Source organism: Sminthopsis crassicaudata, chromosome 4, assembly GCF_048593235.1.
Source record: "Sminthopsis crassicaudata isolate SCR6 chromosome 4, ASM4859323v1, whole genome shotgun sequence".
Lineage (NCBI taxonomy): Eukaryota > Metazoa > Chordata > Mammalia > Dasyuromorphia > Dasyuridae > Sminthopsis > Sminthopsis crassicaudata.
In genome coordinates this window covers 194968376-194988267 of record NC_133620.1, presented here as the reverse complement: position 1 = coordinate 194988267, position 19892 = coordinate 194968376, and the positions used below count along the sequence as shown (strand labels likewise).

The 19892-nt window shown below is 34.3% G+C and overlaps 1 protein-coding gene across 1 annotated transcript in view; it reads left to right on the top strand.

Moving 5' to 3' along the window:
* The window catches only part of FIG4 (FIG4 phosphoinositide 5-phosphatase), a 134049-nt gene that overhangs the window by 1087 nt on the left and 113070 nt on the right, over positions 1 to 19892 (top strand). The window lies entirely within an intron of this gene.

Here is a 19892-nt window from a genome sequence, read left to right as displayed (position 1 = left end):
ATCAGTATTTAATTGGACTGGGTTGGCAGCCGTAGCTGACTTTTTTCTTTCCTGTTTTGATTGTTTGAAAATATTATGATTGGTGTTTCATTGGATTTTGCTAGTAGCAATAACTGACTTTTTTCTATTCTCTTTTGTTTTGTCTTTATTTAATTTCCCAGTATTTTTGTGTGAATAAAAAATTATGTTTTATTTGCATTATTTAAATATTTTCCTTGCATCTTCTTTGGGACAAAATATGTAAAACAAAACATTTTAATTCCTTAAAAGGGTGGTGAAACATTTTACAGGTAGAATATGTTTTTCAGGGGCTTATGGGACCCGGGCAAAACCTTGTGGATTTGTGTTGACTTGGAAATATTTAAATTTTGTTTACTTAAGTATTTTGAAAATTAAGTCAATTCACTATTTCTCTTTCTCAATTGAAGCATGTTGGTTGTAATGATTATTGTTCAAAGTAAAATATTAAGGTCTATTGCAGATTGCTTATTGTCCTAACAAAACTTAATTGTATATTGGAATCTTGTTATGACACTTTCATATATCTTAGAATTGGGTATATTGTACAGATTGTACCTTTTCCAAGGGAGTCTACTTTGGGCACAGCAGAAGCTTATACACTCATAAATGAATTATGTGGCATGAACCCCTAGGAGAGCAGTACTGTGAATTTCCCAACATATTTAAAAGTTTAGATACTCTTAAATGGATTTCACTGAAAACTTGACTAGATCCTGGGCAAAAGATGCAATAGTTAAATATACTTTTTTGATTAAAAACAAAACAAACCTTTAGCTAGTACCCCACAGTAAGAGGGCTATTGACATTTATTTGTTTGTTTATATTGCTTTTTCGTGTTTTTAATATTATGGTATTGTGGCCATTGAAGAAATTGTTTTATTTTCCGTCCGTTCATATTGGTCTTTCCAGGTTTCTCTGAATTCATGTCCATCATATCTTAAAATACAAAAATATTCTATTACATTTTTGTACCACAAATTGTTCAGTTATTCCCAACTTAAAGGATAGCCACTTTGTTTCCAGATTTTTGATAACAGAAAGTATTGTTATAAACATTATTGAATATGTAAGACTTTTCCTTCCATCTTTGGCCTCCCTGGGGTTTATGCTTCATTGTGGTTATTAGTGGGTGAGAAAAGGCCATCAAAAATGACAATTAAAAATCACTGTAGAGAAAAATAGCTTAGTCTAGCTTCTCCTTATTTGAGTTGGGTACTTATAAAAAGCTTCACTGCCAGACTGCCTCAGTCTCCATGCTTTGGGAAACAGTCTTCACTGGCTTAGGTCCCTGTCCTGAGTACTCTTGGTGGGGTAGGACCAGCTCTAGTTAAGTTTTATTCTCCTTTCTTTTTGACCCACTCTAGATATACACATTTCTCTCAACTACTCCCCCAATTTTTCCTTTGTAGTTCCTCATTTTCTGTTCCAGCAGGACTAAATCAGCACCTAAAATTTTTTAAAAAAAGAAAAAAAGTAATTCTAGTCAGAGTTCTTGTAGCCTTGGTAGTTCCTTAACCTAGGCTTGGGCCTCCAAACAGAAGGCAGCAGGTTTTTCTGTCTCTCTCTGCTTTTCTCAGCAACTTGTGATTGATGGCTTAGGAATTCCCCCAAAGTCTCTACATCAGCTTAGGAGGAGAGAGATCCCAATATGGTCCTCAGGTACAAATCTGCAGGTCAGCTTGTGTTCCTCTTAGGAGTATGTAAGATTGTCGGGAAAAGACACTGAGTGAGTGCCTCAAGGATTAGAATTACTCAGTATTGGTTCATAAGAATTTTACCTTGTTATTCATTCCCACTTTGTTGTGTGGATTTAGCCATAGTTGCTTACATGTGGTCCATGATTTCTCTTTTTGGAGGATTAGAGAGTTAAAGAAATTTGGAGAAAGTTGCCATGTTATTTGGAAGTCATGTGTCATAATGTTGAACAAGTGTTTCTTGTGACAAGTAATAACTCACATATATGTAAAACACTTTAAAAATTGCAAAATTCTTCACAATTCAATCAACAAACCACAATTTATTGTTTGTCACAACAGCCCCATGAATTCAATTCTGGGAGCATTCCTTCCTGAAATTTTGTGCAAGTCCTTGGTTTAATTGAAATTTATGGACCAGATGTTTCAAGTTGACAGTGATTTCTCTAGGAGAAACATTTTTTAAAAAGCAACTCTTATCATAGTATGCATTTCATTTGGAGACCTGGTTTAGAAATGGGGATTTTTACATAGCACAGTAATCTCCAAGATCAGATATCTTTTAAAAGACAAAAATGTCTTTTGAACCCCTTTCTTCTGTTTCCATTCTTCATACACATCATTCTTTAGCACATACTCCATTAACATATATCCAACAACACTACATGCCATTCCATTTCCCATTTAGTACCTTTTTATTGGTTGTCTTCCATGCCTAGAATATTCCCTTTCCTTACCTTTGCCTCCTGTGTTCTTTGACTTTCTTCAAGAGTCAGCTTAGGACTCAACTACAGAAAGTTTTTCTTGATCCTCCCCATTGCTAGTGTCCTTCCTCTGAGATTACTTTTTATCTATTCTGAAAAATAGCTTGTATGTAGTTTTTTGCATATTATCTCTCCCAATTAAAATGTGAGGTCCTGGAGGGACAAGTACCTGCCTTTTTACCTTTTTTTTTTTTTTTTTTTTTTTTTTTTTTGGTATTCCTTACTTATTATCGTTCCTGCCTGATTATTTACTGCCAGCATATACTTGGCCATTGTTGGAGTAAAATATCATAAGGTGATATGATATGTGAATTCCTGGGGCTTAATATTTAATCCTGCTAGAGTTGTCCTGTCTGTGTTCTTAAGAGAGTGTGCATATGTATGTGCCTGTGTGTGTGCATGCATATGCACATTGTCAAGGTGAGAAATCAGTGATTATACTGAGGCAAGCTAATACAGATATTTGAGGATGAAACCTGTTCTGTAGTAACTTACCAAAACTTCACTGAATGAGCTAGAAATTATAAGGATTTGGAGAATACTTTAGGTAGCATATAACATCAGAATTCAGATGGGACTCAGGCTGGTGACAACTTGGTTCCAAGCCTGTAACCTACTCCTCCTCTTGGTTACAATGGTTCTTTTTTCAGTACTGATAGTCTCTGATTTAGAGTTGGCACTGTCTTCAGCATCAACTCTTACTCTTTCCTAAATTTAATTCTATTCATTAGGCTCTTCATAAGTACAAGGTACTGAGTATGAAGAACATTGGTGTTGCTGCCATTAGAGTGAGGGGAGGGGAGCAGTGTGAGATAAGTCTAGAAAGGTGGAGCAGAAAACTGATTATGAAAGCTTTTAAATGTCAAATTAAGGAGTTTGTATCTTAGAGCAAAGGAAGTTGTTTTTTTGAGCAAGGGAATGAAGTTGTTAGACCTCTGTTGAAGAATGATTTGGGGAACTGTGTGGAACTTGGATTGTATAAAAGAGAGCCAAAAAGTAGGAAATCTAATTAGTAGGCCATTGTAATAGTCTAGAGAAGTAAAGAGGGGCCTAATTTAGGGTAATAGTTGAGTGGCAACCAAGGGACAGATGTAAGATTTTCTGTAGAGATAGAAATGATCACTGTTCCATCCAGCTGGTTGTGTAGGGATCAGGTGAGAGAATTAAGAGGGCTAAACAAAAAATAAAGAACTACCAGTACTATTTAGATGAAGTGTTTATCTTCTGTATATTTAGCCCCAAAGAATATTCTCAAAGTAGGTTTTGAAAAGTATTTGGAAAGAAGGAGAGATGGGGGTAAGTAGATGGCACAGTGGACAGAGCACTGGCCCTGGAGTTAGGAGGACTTAAGTTCAAATCAGACACTTAAGACTTTCTAGCTGTGTAATCCTGGGCAAGTCATTTAACCCCAGTTACCTTGGGAAAAAAACAACAAACAAAAACAGCAACAGCTCCCCCCCCCAAAAAAAAAAACCCAAAAAACAAAAAATGGAGAGATGAATATTCATTTCATAATTCAATTAAAATACAATTTAATCATAATAATCTGTGGTAATTAATAGAGAAGAAATATGATATAGTGGGTAGAGAACTAGTTTAGGAATCATAAAACTCTTGTTTTAAGGCCTCTTTCTGAGTTGAGTTCTGTATAACCTTGTTCAAGTGCCTTTAACTTTTCATTGTCCAAAAGAACTGATACTGTAAGGTGCAGAGTAATATTATAAACATGACTGAAGAAGTCCTTTAAGTGGAGCTCTCTACACCAATGGAATTGCTTGGTTTAAAAAAAAAAAAAAAAAAAGGATATTATTTACATAGCACCTATCATGTGCCAAGCATTGTACTAAGGGTTTTACAAATAAGATCCTCACAACAACATTGTGAAGGAGGTGCAATTATTCTTATTATACAACTGAAGAAACTGAGGCAAAGCAGAGTTATCTAAAGTCAGTAAGTGTCTGAGGTGGGATTTGACTCCTGATCCATTACTCTATCCACTTTCACACTTAGTTGCTTAAAAAAGAGAAAGATATAGCTTATAGTAATATAACATTTTAAAGTTGATAAAATATTTTCCTATAAAAGCCCTGTGAGGTAGACAGTGTAAGTAATATTATCTCCATTTTAAGTTCATCTCTTCTGACCACAAATCTAGTAGTAGGTGTCAGGACATAAAAATGATACCAGTGCACTAATCCCTGCCTTCACATAGGCTAATAATAATAATAATAATAATAATAATAATAATAATAATAATAAAGGTCATATTTATATAGGACTTCAAAGTTTTTGAAATATTTTTAGAATTTTTATTTCTCAAATTAAATAGTTAATTGATGTTACTCAAATAACACAAAAATAAATTTCTAGGCATGTGCTGTGGTTAATACACATTCTACTTAGTTTGCTCATCATATCTTTTTAGCTTAAGTGTGGTGATAATTGGTGCTTAAAATGAGGAGTTTGGGGTATTCACTAGGTTATTTCAATCATTTGGTGAACTGGAAGTTGAAATCATAAATGAAATAGCAAACAATAACCCAGACATGTTATGTGTATTATTTTTGTTGTTTAATCATTTTGGTTTTCTTGGTAAAGATACTGGAGTGGTTTGCTTATTTCCATTTCTAGCTCATTTTATAGATGAACAACTAGTTAGTGTCTAAGGGCAGATTTGAACTCAGTCTATCAATTCAGACATTAGTTGAACTAACGTCAGTACTCCATCCATCTGTTTAAATGTCTCTTTTTATTTATCTGTTTGTCCATCCATCTATCCATACATCTATTCTGTATGTCCTTCAAATACCACCCTGCCATCTTTTAGTGAATGCAATAGGACCGTGATTATAATCTTTATCCAACAATTTAAACATTTATTGAATACATACATTGTCTCAAGTGCTGTGTAAAACACCAGGAGGATGACAAGTAAATAGGGACTCTACTCTGAATCCTAATGTGTGTTGATTGTCTGTTTATATTACAAAGAAATACAAAGTGCTGAGGGAGTTCAGGTGACAGAAAGATTACTTCCAGCTCAGGGATGGTGAAGTGGGCTCAGGTTTTATGGGAGAATTGACTTTATTGAAAATTTGACTTATTAAAAACTTCAGACTTTTGAAAAGATGCATTCCAATTGTAAATGGGGGTTCACTCTGTATAATATTAAATTATAAAGCAAGGAGACTAATTAAAAAAAAACATACAACATAGGCCAGAGTTTATATTTTAGATACATTCCCCAAAAAGTTACTATTTGAGGTCCTCACTGGAAAGCTACACAAATAATTATGACATTGCTCAAAATATTTTTTGGACTCTTTTGGAACTGCCTTTTGAACCAGTTGAGAACCAAGAAAAAAAAAATAATCCTGTTGCTTTACTGTAAACGAGTAATTATTTTTAATTAAAAAGTCACCTTAATAGAATATTCACTTTATTCATTAGGCTTAGCTCATTTTATTCATTAGGCTTTTTTTATCCTTTATACGGAGTTGTGTAAATTGATTTGATTTAATTCATTTTCAAATGATAAAGATTTGCTACTACTGAATGCTATCACATTCAAAGCAAGATGCTCCAGATTTTGAAGGCAACACCATCATTGGAATAAATGTGTGGTCTCCCAAGTTGTCATCACCTTGCTACCTGCCCTGAGTCTACTTTTGATCCCTGTTTTCAAGTGTTTGCTATCTTATATATTAATTGAGCCAATTATATTCTCTCAGCCCTAAATTAGTTTGAATTTTCACTTTCCACTATGAAATATCTAAAAATATGAAATATATATATATGTATATATATATATATACATATATATATATTGCTTATTAGCTATCAATAACAATTCCTACAGAGAAATCATTAAAAACTTTGGGCTAGATGGGAGAGGGAGGGAATTCTAGGAAAAGCTAATTTAGGACAGTTCTAAACCCAGAGATTCTGAAATCCTTGATATGTAATATTAAATCTAAAGTAATTAGGTGTGAAAAATTAGTTACAGAGTTCTTGCTAAAAAATAGATAAAACAGTTCAGAGGCAATAAAGCTTTTATGAAAAAAGTGCCAAATATGAAGTTTTTTGGACACCAGAGGGCAGTAGAGACATTTGTCTTGGATGTTCAAACACACTTTTCTTCCCCAGCAGCATAAATTGGCCAAATCCACAAGAGGTCGCTGTCATCCATGATAAATGTTTAGTATAGAAATTCCATGCAAAGAAAAGGCTTTGTGGAACAAAATTTACAGATATGCAAATTCATACCTATTTCTCAGAGCCTCCTCAGATTTTTTTCTGACAGTCCATGAGATCTTTCACCTCTACCATTTGTAAAGTGTCTACATATGGAAGAAGCTAGTATGACTCCCCATATTGTCTTCTAAAAGCCAGTGAGGTTGTAGAGAGAGCATGCCTAATGCTAATTTGTGCTGATATTATTTTAAAAGTAGTTATAACGTCAAATTTTACTCATGAGCTTCCCTCATCTGTTTTAAACCCTGATATCCTTGCAAATTATTTTTGTTAACTCTCCAAATGGAAGAAAGTAGGTTAATATTGAACATAATTGGTTATGCTCTTCTGGGAGATAACGCTACTATTTTCTACTATTTATAGAATATTTTCTTCCTCAAATCTCTTGTCACTATTAGAGCCACATCTCATTTTTGTTCTTGACTTTATAAGAGCCTTAGGGAATAAGTCTTTCTTATAACTTCAATATTGAAAAGTAAGTCTATTTACTCTAATCAACAGAGAATTTCTTGTTTAGCAAGAGCAGGAATTTGGAGTTCTGGGAAATAAAACCAGAGGAGACAATGTTTTACTTAAGCAAGTTGCATATTAGTTACTTTGTTAGTATGGTAATGCTCATACTAGGGTTTTAAAATTAGAAAGAACTAATTAGGTCTGTTAGTCTAATGCTATCATTTTCAGAGAAAGAAAATGAGGAACAAAGAGATAAGATAATTTCCTCAAGATCATAGAGGTTTTAAGTGGCAGAACTGAGATTTGAACCTAGGGTCCTATAATTCCAAATCCAGGGTTCTTTCTGCTATATCATGCTATGTCAATTTAGAATAATATCTGATGGATAAATGGAGGTTTCATAAGATTTTATCTGGCTCCTGAAATATCATCATAGTGATCAGAAATTCCTCTCTCCTTGCAGTAGTTCAAAAATGCTTGGAGTTCTTCAAGCTCACGTAGAAAACAAATCTGGCTTTGTTTTATTTAAAATATCCAAGTAAATTGAATATAATTAATACAGGTCTTTTTTTTTTAAATAGCTTACATTTATTGAGCACTTTTAAATTTACAAAGCACTTTGTTCACAAGAATCCTAGATTATTATCTCTATTTTGTAGAAGAGAAAATGAGTTTTAGTTTCTTCTTCCAGTGGTTTATCAGAAACATGTTGCAATGGAAAGATAAGGAACTAGGTTTAAATTCCTCCTCTGATGTTTATTGCCTGAACAAAATTAGACAAGTTACTCAATTTTCCTGGGTGTCTGTCTCTCTCTCTCTCTCTCTCTCTCTCTCTCTCTCTCTCTCTCTCTCTCTCTCTCTCTCTTTTTTCTCATCTGTGAAAAGAAAAGGATTAGATGATTTCAAAGTTCTGCTCCAGTTTTAGATCTCAAATTAGGCTTCAAACTCATATATAGGAATGCAGATTTAGGTCCGAAAAGAATCTCAGTGGTCATCTAGTCTAGGTTTTTCATTTTAAGTGACTTGCCTGGCTGGGGCCACACTATAAGTATCTGAGGCAGGATTTTAACCCCGGTCTTCCTGATATAATGTTTAGTCTTCTAATCAGTAAACTTCCAAATCTTCTAAGTACATGTTTTCTCTTTCTAAATTAACAAGCTGAAACACTGCATTGACCCCATTTTCACCCAAACCTATTGTTAAAATGACCTTGGGCATTTCTATATTAATACTTAAGTTACTTAGGTATTATTATTGCTAGCTTGGATTAAGTGAAGGAAATATTGGGGGGGTTAAATTAAAGAAAAAGAAGTAAGCTTTTGACTATTTTGAAAATATAGAGCCATAGGCAACAGGTTTTTTTTTTTTTTTTTTTTCATAGGTCCTGGGTCATCATCATCTGTATGTATTTGCAATGATACATTCTACTATAACTTGAGGTTTCAGTGTTGACTTTGCTCTTGAGGTCTTGAACTGGTATCACTGATTGATTTTAATGGACAAGATATTATCATGTTATAATAAGTTGGATGTTCCTGAGTATATGGAAACTGATGTTTTGTGAAGCAAATGAAACATCTGACTTCCATGTATATGATAATATTACTAGTTTGAATCCCCATTAGCATTTTCATATACTTGAGTGAACAGCCAATGTTTACATAAGATGCTGCCCTTTTAAATATGGGAACATTTTAGTTGCTGAAAGGGCCATAAAGAAAATGAAACAAATCAGCTTGTAAGAATGTAAGGTAATGTTTCATAGGTAAACACTTTGCTAGCTGAGGTCAGAAAAATAACTGTTGAATAAAACTTGATAAAATCCATGTGTATAGGAAATAAGTTTTCTGATAAGATGTGAGTAGTATGGTTGCCAAAAGAGACTGAAAATAAAAATAAAATGGATTAAAAGCAACCCTGTACAAGAAGTAAGGTCATGCTCCTTTTATTCACAAATAGTTCATGCCTGAAAGAGGTGGAAAAAGCACTCATATATACTAAAAAAAAAAAAAAAAAAAAAAAAAAAAAGCACTCATATATACCAAAAAAACTATAAAGTGGAAGTGTGAAAAAATTTTCAGATATACAGAATGTTAAAATGACCTTTTGGAGGACTAAGAAATGGCTGAGAATGTGGTCTTTAAGCTTATTTGCATGCAATTGTTTTTAAGGCTTAGAGGTTAAATCCAACAAAATGTTAAATATTGGAGACCATGGAGTGGTTTAATTAGTACTATCGATTTTGTAAGTAATGGAAAGGGAAATTTGTGAGTTTTAATCTCATAAAGGAAACTTGATTCACCTGTACCAAGAGGGCATGCTTTGAGCCATGTGAGTGACAAACTCAGCAGAAAACCCACCTTTGCAAAGCTTTATGTAGAAGCCAATCAAAGTTGAGTGAGTGATAAGATTTCTGCATCTAGTTCCTGATTGGTTGGATAAAGAATAATGCTCTTTGGATGATAGGAAGACAACTGAATTGCTCTCTAGCACCATGTACAGGTGGCCAGCTAGGTGGTGCAGTGAGTGGATAGAGCACCTGGCTTGGAGTGAGGAAGACTTGAGATCAAATTCAGCCATAGACACTAGCTGTATGACCCTAGGCAAGTCACTTAACCCCATTTGCTTAATTTTCCTTATCTGTAAAATGAGCTGGAGAAGGAAAGGCAGCCACTTCAGTATCTTAGCCTTGAAAATCTCAAGTGAGATCAAAAGAAGAAGTACTTGACTGGGTGGAGAAGAAGTGAGCCTTTCAGAAATGCCTTTTGCTCTTTGCTTTCCCTTTTGGTTTGAGAAAGAAAAAAGGTTAAATAAAGGCTCTGCAGCTGATTTGCTGGTTGGTCAGCTAGCTGACATAATTGGATGATGTAACATGGTGTGTGATGTTTCATGAGCTCTGCAGTTCTCTGTTTGAAAGGAACTATTAGTTAATATAACATAGTTCTTTCTCTGCAGTTTTTAAGGGTGATTGTGAGTTAAATGGGATTCACCCTCCTTCAACAGGGAGAGCAAAAGAATGGTGAGGATCTGAAAGGAAGCAATTAGCAGAGGAGGACTGATTTATGATTAGATGAGATTAGATTAGGTATTAGATTAGATAAGAAGGGGCAGTGAATTCCTCCACAATGGGTGGAGGGTCACATCACTTTAAGAATTTGAGTATAGCTATGTGGTGGGGGGGATGAGAGTTAGGAAAGGGGGAACCCCTTTTGGTTTGGCGCAAGGATACATAGTTAAATGAAGTCTAGTGACGGTGCAGAGTCCCCTGTAAAGATATTTACAGGCTCGAAAACCTAGGTTGATAAAAAAAGGTTTATTTGGGGTTTGGAAGTAAGGGTAAAGGTAGAAAGATGCCAGGGCCAGAGGCGGTCACCAGAATTCAATGAGTCCTTAGATAAGGAAGAAGCTGTTTGTGGGGGTTGGGAATCCTGAGCAGATAGTAGGGACTGGGAAAGCCAAAGCTAGCTCAGATCTGGTGGGGACTGGGAAAGCCCAGATATCATTGGAATTCAAAAAGGGTGCTTTTTGACCAGGATTTGTGAATCAAAAGATCCTAGCTTTTTCAGCCATGGGGAGGGGGTATAAATCAGAAAGGAATCTTAAAGGGACCTCAACCCCCATCATTTGCCCCCTCAAGCAGTTAAGACTTAAATTCATTAAAAAAAAAAAAAAAGAAAGAAAGAAAGAAAGAAAGACTTGGGGCAGTGTCCCTCATTTGAGGCAAAATTGAAGATTTTCTCCAAAGATCTTTGTAGCGGGGTCCCCTCTTCTGGGTAGTCCTCTTGTAGTATTAGGGTAGGTCTGGGTGAACGAAACTGCCTAGAGTTCCTACCACAAGAACTGTAGGAGTTCCTACCACAAGAAGATTTCCTGGTTAAATAAGGAGACAGTAGTATACATCTGTGTTGGATAAATCCTGGATTAGTTCAAGTCACATGCTTCAGATGAACTACATTCTGAAGACTAAAAGTTTTGGCAGATGTGTTTCTGGACCCCTGTCAATGACCTCTGGAGATGAGAACAGGAGAAACATAGAAGGATTGGAAAGAGGCAAATAGCTCAATTTTCTAAAAAGGGAAGAGAATGGAATCTATAAACCTTAGTCTAATCAATCAGCTTGGCTGATTTTTGGCAAAACTCTACAATGTATTATTGAAGAGATGGTTAGTAAGCATCTAGAAAAATAATTGGCAATCACAAAAATCCAGCATGAATTCATCAAGAATAAATTATGCCAGAGCAAACTCCTTTTCTTTATTAAAAAGGATTATTAGCTTGGTAGATCAAAAGTAAGTAGGTATCATTTATCTTGATCAGGAATTGGCAGATTTTTTTTTCTTTTTTCTTTAGAGGGCCAGATAATGTTTTGGGCATTGTGGGTCAAGAGGCAAAACTGGTGATATTGATGAGGGAGAAACCAATCAGCCCAGTAAGTAAATGACCAACAAAACCTTACATTCTTTGGAGAAAAATTCCTCTTATACAAACTTCAGAGGACTTACAGTCTCTAGAGAAACTCCTTTGTTATACAAACTTCTCCATATCCTATGGAAGCAGAAAAGTCTTATCAGATATAAATCCTGTTCTATTATTCTGTTGTGTATGCAAGCTATGCTCCTGGCAATAGGCTTCTCTCCTGGGAAGCTTATTGCCCTCCAAGACATCTTAGTGTTCCTTTCCTAATCAATAAAGCCTTTCTTGTCACAGCTTTGAGTAGGTGAATTCTTTCACCATGGATTGGGCCTTGGCACTTTGGACAGAGGAGAGAGAGAACCACAGACCCATCTCTGCCCAGTATTCCACCCTCTTCAAACTTAATTAGACACTTACATAACAAAAGAGAAAACATTTCCCCAATTTTTATTGAAAAAATAATAATAAAATATTATCAATTATAATAGAAATAGGGCTTTTTCATAATATAAGTTTACTGATTAGAAAAAAATTGCTTTTTTAGAATATTTCACTTAATTGGGACTCAAACTTAGTTCAAAATTATTCGTAAAATGTTCATCTGTTAATGCTGATCTGTAATGAGCTTTTATGTTTTATCTTAGAAAATGCCCTTTCACATAGATATATACTGCCAAATAATATCAATCCATGAGAATGATTTTAAGTGAACATATTTATCACCTAGAAGACACTTATATAATTTGAATTAGATTCTTGTATTCTTGATGTTTGCCTTTTAGTATATCATTACATTGCATATTAATCACTTCTAATTGAAGTTTAGGTAGAAACTCCTTATTTGTGTCATTAAGTAGCTTTTGAAATATGGAAATTTCTTTTGTAGCTGCATTAAGGTCTTGCTGCTAGAACTGAGGTTTGAACTCAGAATAAAGATCTGCAAGTTTATGTGGGATTGGAAATTTCATTGTTTTTTTGTTTTAATATTTGAAAACATGGAAAGTATATAAAGCAGTTTGACATTATGATTCAAATGACATTAATGTCATTTGTTGACTTCATCACAATACAATTTTCACATGTAAGCATTTTTTGCCTTGTAATTTTATGTTTAATTCATTTAGAAATACTATTAAATCTTCAGGAAAAGCTAATTTCACAGCCATTTAGTGTTTGATAAAAATGTTTAAGAAAGATTCTTCTCTTTCAGAAAAAAAATGTCAATTAAAAAATGATAAAAAATTTTTTTTTACTCTTCTTGTATTGATATGATGGATATGAATGAACATAAAGAGTAAAATGTTCCAGTACAGTAAAATATTCTTTAGTCATAACTGTATCACTGAGATTTGTAGTATGCACTGAGCAAGTAGTATAAAGCTGTGGGAGCTTCACATACTCTTATTACAACTATCCAGCTATCCTGGTCTAGTATGAAAGCAGCCATATGTAAACAAATGGAAATAACTTTGTTTCAATAGAACTTTAAAAGTATTAAAAATAACAACATTCTTAGATTTGGCTAGACAAAAATAATTAGTGAGCTGGATTTGTCCCACTGGCCATAGTTTGCTGACTCCTATTCTAGATTTTAGAATTTGCTAATATCTTTTATGCAGTTTTTGTGGCAATAGAAAAGGATAGAGATGCATTAGATTAGTAGTGCCAAACTAGAATAGAAATAGGCTACCAAGCCATACCATAAAGCTTTCTATGGGCTACATATTGATTTAGAAAATCACATATTGATATTATTTATGTTTTTATTTTTATTTATTTTGTTAAATATTTTCCAATTACATTTTAATTTGATTTAGACCGCAATAAGAAGTGTTGCATTGATACCTCTGCACCAAATTGTACACAATAAGGTATATTCAGAACTTGCTGAATGTCCAGAGCTTAAGAAAAATTAGTGATTTGATATCAGCTTGGAAATAGGTCTCTAGAGAAATGGTATGGGGATCAGTGTTGTTCAACATTTTAAAGCACTATTTGAGCAAAGGCTAAATATATGCCTATCAATTTTCAAACTAACATACTGGATTACTAGTAGGATCTTAAAAGCCTAGAAAATTAATAAAACCAAATAGGGATAAATGTCATGCCTTATACTTGGGATAAAAAATGAACTCCATAAGTATATGATAGGAGAGACATAGCTAGACAGCAGTTTATTTGAAAATGATAGTGGATTGCATGTGAATCAACAGTGTGACATCAAATTCAAGATTTAATATAGTCTTAGACTACATTAAGAAAGGCAGAATGTTCTGGACCAGAGTGGTGGTGTCTTTCTGGGTTCTGCCTGGTCAGACCACAGTTAGAATACTATGTTCAGCATTAGAAGGAGATTGGAGAGTTACCAGAAGAAGTTGAGGCTAATCAATTGCCAAGTAGAGGCAGCATGACACATTGGACTTAGAGTGAGGAAGACCTGGGTTTGCCTCAGACACTCAGTAGTTGTGGCATTGTGGGCAAGTCAGTTAATCTCTCTCAACCTCAGTCTCCTCATCTTTGATCTACCTCTCAAGATTATTATGAAGTCTGGTGGAAGAGCTTTGAAATAACTGAAGAATAGTACAATCATCCATGACTACTCTGAAAGACTTATGATGAAAAATCCTATCCATACCCAGAAAAGAAACATTATGTCTGAAAACAAACCGCTCCTTCTTTCTCTCTCCCCCTTCTCTTTCCCTCTCTCCCTCTCTTTTCTTTTCCTTCTCTCTCTGTCTCTCTTTCTTTAACCTAATTTTTCTTAAAGGTTTTTATTTTCATTAGGGTGGAAGATCTATTTTTTTCACAACTTGATTTTTATGGAAATATTTTGCATAATTTCAAAAGTGGTTTCTTAATTTGGGTGGGGATAAGGGAGAGAACCTAGAATTCAAAAATTTTAGAAACAAATGTAATTTTTTTTTGAATGCAACTGGTAAAAAATATTAAATAAATAAAATAAAACAATAAATGCCCAAAAGAGAGAAATAACTGAGAAACCAAGAATTGAGCTTCTAGTCACGTCAGTTTATTAACTAACACATGCCAATTGCATAACAGACTGGTTCTAGGCCTGCCTGGCTTGATAGTGGACCCAGAACTCGGAGGGAGAAAGATTTTTATGTGACAAAAGAAAACAATTAGTAGAATATAAACCAGGATGCAAGATTAGGTAATTAGATTTCTAATTGGAACAAAGATTTGGGACTTTCTGACTTGGGAGGTGGAGAGTGAATAGATTCAGTTCCTGAAAACAAAATAAGAGGTCCTGTTAATGTCTGTATTTAAAGGAACAAGTAAACAATAATTGACCAGTATGGAGCCAATTTTCAGATAAGACATATGAGGTGCTTGAAATATATAATTAATAGAAAACTTCTAATAGTCTTTGGGTCTAACTGGATTTCTGGTCAGATAACATTGGTCCTTTAATTAAGGGTCTCTTAGCAACAAGTAGAGGTGGTCCAGCTTCCTGGTTACACAGAGCTGAGTTCAAATACTGCAAAAAAAAATTTTTTTCTCACAATTTCCATAACTGAATAAAGTTTTCACATAAGACAGAAATCAGATTAAACTCATAATTGAGTAGAAAGGGAATTGAAGTAGATCTAAAAAACGAGTCACAAGATAAAGTTGGGCTTCACTCAATTCCCACAGAGGTTCAAATAAGAAGATACCTATAAAGTGCTTTGCAAAATTTCAGAGTACTATATAAATGTTAGCTACTGTTATTATTCATATTAGTAAATATGTACCATAGGAGGATTGGTTGGAAGAACTGGAAATATTAAGCCTGGAAAAGAGAATTTTTAGGAGATACATATCTGACTTTAAGTACTTGAAGGATTATCATGTGGAAGAGGGATTACACTTGTTTTGCTTGAACCCAGGATGCATATCTGATTAATTGATGGAAGTTTCAAAGAAGCAAATAGAGTTTGTATATAAGGAAACAGTTGTTATGTAAGGAACAGTTGTTCCAGCTGTTCTTGGGGACTGGGGAGTAGGAGAGTGAGGGTTCTCCTTATTGGGGCTCCTATCAAAGGCTTAATGATTATTTTTGAAGAATTTTGTAGAGGAGCGTTCAGATAAGAGGAAGAATAGATAACACCTGAGGGCAATTCTTTCTAAATTTTTTTTATCATCAACTTATTTATTTATTTAAAACAAATGCAAAATAAGAAGAAAACAAAATTGAAAGTGAAATTGAGAAAAAGAAAAAACAAACAAAAACAAAAACAAAAGAAAACAAAACTGTCATATGCCCAGCAGATTATCAGGGAGGATTCAAAATACGTTTCCATTTCCAGAAAGCATTATGAAGCCATTGTATTCATAATTGTCCATCTTCGCTTCCTTGGAGTTTTTTTCATTCTCTGCTGTACACTTTTTATTTTATTCTGTTTTTCATTTTCCTTCCTCCTCTCCAGAAGAACTAATCTGTCTCAGCTTCATGGGGGTAATGATCCTTTTCACGATCTAACAAGAGAAGTCTTGTGGTGCAATGGAGGGATCATATATTGTTCTTGAAGTGATCAGATATGGATTTGAGACCTGGTTTTGGCAATAGCTTTGTGATTTTGGGCAAATCTTTAATTGCTCTGTGCCTCAGTTTCTTCATATATAAATGGGGAGATTACTGCTTGCACTGTTTATATCATAAGGTTGATGTGAGGAAAACATTTAAAAAGTATATTTAAATTTTAAAAAAAAAGTGTTTTGTACTCACACATGTGTGCCATTAACCTCCATACAGAAACTTGAAGGGCAAAGGAATATTGAAGAGCAACCTTTAATCACAGTGTAACTCAGTTTTTATTGCTTCCTGTTTTCTTTTCCCTCTTCACAAATATCCCCTCTCTCCCACACACACACATATATATATATATATATATATATATATATATGTACATATATATACATATGTACATATATATATATAATATTCCATGTTTGATATAATTTATATATATAAAACTGCATATGTTACATGTATGCATATGTATATTTGTTCTGAGTAGTTTTTATGAACTTAAAAACTTTTTTTAGAAAAGGATTAGATATAAATTCCATTTAACTTTGGCACTGATTTCTATGTAGTTTTGAGTGAGTAATATGATCAAATGATTTCATTCCACCTCTACTCCTGCATTTTGCAGTGTAAACAACAGGGGAAAAAAGGTTGGGGATGACTTAGAAATATGTCTTGGAGGCAGAGGAACAGCCATGATTTTCTCATATATAACTTTTAGCTTGGATATTGTTAATGGGCTGCTGTTCTGCTGTACATAAGGTAATACTCTTGAAAAGTATTAGCAAAATAACTTGTCAAACTTGACCCATGTTTTGAATTTAATGTTATTTTCAGCATTGAAAGATGTTTAATTATTGTTACTTGTTGGTTCTTTTGTTACAGAATGAAATGAATTAAACTGATGTGACCCTCTTTTTATTTCTTTATTTTATAATTCCAAAAACTAGGCATTTAAGTAAAAAAAAAACACAACCTACAATCTTTCATAATTTTGTTGGGGGGCAAATTTTTGGAAGTTACAGATTGTCCTTCTAATAATTTAATAGAATGTCCTAAGATATGAGGTCAGGACCACAATGTCAGATACTAGGCCCCACCAGAAGTTAAATGTATGTGCTTTGTGTAGGCTATTTTCTAGCCATTTGAGATGAAACACAGAAAGTAGTAGAGTCTGAGTTCATTCAGTCTCTAGGAATTCTGATTAACAGGAATTTACTGAAGCAGTTTCTCTACTAATTCAACCCCTTCTACCATCTTATTTGTAAGATAATAGATCCATATCACTTATAACCATAACAGAATTGTTAAGGGTGGGAGCCTTAGTCAACATGTACTTATCTGTGACTATGTCTAGCAATCTTCCATGTCCTCTTTTCTTTCCCCTTCTTCCCTATGTTCCAGAGTTAACATTTGCTTAGACAAAAACTGCCCCCTCCATACTATTTTTCTCCATTCTCTATTTTTCATTCATCTTTGCAAGCTCAGTCCTTCTCCAGTGTCTGTTCTGCTCTGTCTTCCCCTTCCATTGTTAATAAGCCTCCACTTAATCTAGACTTCTTTCTCTCAGATCTCTTTGTATTGTAACCATGGAAACCATAGTCCATCTAGGAGATACTATATCTGTGACCATTTGCTCTGATTTCTATTACTTTATTTTTTACTTTCTAATTTGGATTGTATTTTATTAGGAATTTTCCTTAGGAATTCATAATTTTTCTTTACAGGTAATTATAACAATCCTTTGAAGTCAGGAATTTAAATTCCCTTTGAATAGATATATAAACTGTATATCTTAGCAGAACAGACTTAAAAGGAGAAATTTTACTCTATTATTTAACCTGAGATCCTTTATTTCTCTCATTTTTTATTAGTATGCTGGTGACTACTATTAGTTGATGTTGCTATGACTTATCTAATTAGAACCTTACAACAATACTGAAGATCAGATACTAAAGATATTGCAATGTGTCCCATTTTGTTTGACATATGCTAAGTGTTTAATAAACATTTTTTTCACCAATTGATTAGCTAACTTATTGATTCCTTTGTTCATTCTATGGATAAAATGAGACCAAGAGGATAAGGGATTTGCCTATGGCCATAGCAGTATCAATGGCAAGGTTGGATCTTTTTCCTTCTTAGGTTTTATATTGGCGAGTTTGTCAAGATTTGTGTTTGGAAGTCTGCTCCAGTTTCTTATTTTACATACCTTTGATCTTATCACCCACAAATGTCTACTTCATTTACCAAGAATTCTGAAATTTCTTTATCTGATCATTACCTATCATTCTATTTATACTGATTCCTAATTCCTCCTAAATCTATTATTTATTTTCAGAATGATCTACAGTCCCTCATAGCTGGGTATTTTCCTAGGCCATCACCATTACTCTGACTTCTCTTTCCTCAGTTTCCAACCTTGAACAACTAAAAATTTTCAGTTCAATAGGCTGTCTTCTCTTTGCTCTTTGTGCTAGTCTGTATTGAATCACTAGCAGCATTTCTTTCCTCCCTGTTCATTTACTGCTGAATCATGCTGGAGGAAGACACACAACCATGTTCACTAGATACAATACAAAACAAACAAAAAATGCTCTCTAACTTCACCTGGGTCTTCATGCAGCAAAACAATCTTTTTATTTCTACCCAATTAATTCTATATTTCACTTCCCACAGAAATTATTCATACCTTCTCTTTTCTTTTAAAATCTTTCATATCTACTCTTTTGCCCACCTTTTCAGCAGACCTTACCTCATACTCTATGGAGAAAATAGAGGGCATTTACCATGAACTCTTTTCACCTATTGTAAATCTCAAATCCTTTTGCCATCATCCCTCAGAAGCTTCTTTTTTATTATAGTTACTTATTAAGAAAAGTCCTTTCTTCTTATAAAGACCAGTCACTCTCCTTGACTCTTGATTTCATTCCTTCCTGTTATCTCTGGCAGTCTACTCTCAATTAAATCCTACCTATAATATTTAATCTGTTCCTTTCTGATACCTTCAAATTTGCTTAGGTCCCTTTTGTCCTTCAGATCTCTTTACTTGGGGGTCTATTACTTCCTTAAGATACTTATCATCTTGTAGCTCTTTTCACACCTAAGAACCCAGAAAAAATTGTCTCTGTGTTATTTTCACTCTTTTCACTGCTCAACTTCCTTAAATTTGGCTTCCAACCTCTTCACATAACTGAAATTGCTCTCTCCAGTCACCAGTGATCTCTTAATTGACAAATCCTATGACCCTTTTTCAAACCTCATCCTTCTTAATCTTTTTTTTTTCTCGGCAGTATTTTGACATTTTTGACCTCATCTCTCTTCATGAGTACACTGAATTCTTTAGGTTTTCCTGGTACATTTCTTTTTTGTTTATTTTCCCTCCTATATTTTAGACCATTTTCTCTCAATCTTCATTTCTAATTCATCATCCATGTACTGCTCTTTGTGGGTATAATTCATGATCCTGTTTTGGACTTTCACAGTCCTTCCCTTCCCCCCTCCCCCCTCCCCTCCCCTCCCCTCCCCTTCCTTCCCCTTCCTTCCTTCCTTCCTTCCTTCCTTCCTTCCTTCCTTCCTTCCTTCCTTCCTTCCTTCCTTCCTTCCTTCCTTCCTTCCTTCCTTCCTTCCTTCCTTCCTTCCTTCCTTCCTTCCTTCCTTCCTTCCTTCCTTCCTTCCTTCCTTCCTTCCTTCCTTCCTTCCTTCCTTCCTTCCTTCCTTCCTTCCTTCCTTCCTTCCTTCCTTCCTTCCTTCCTTCCTTCC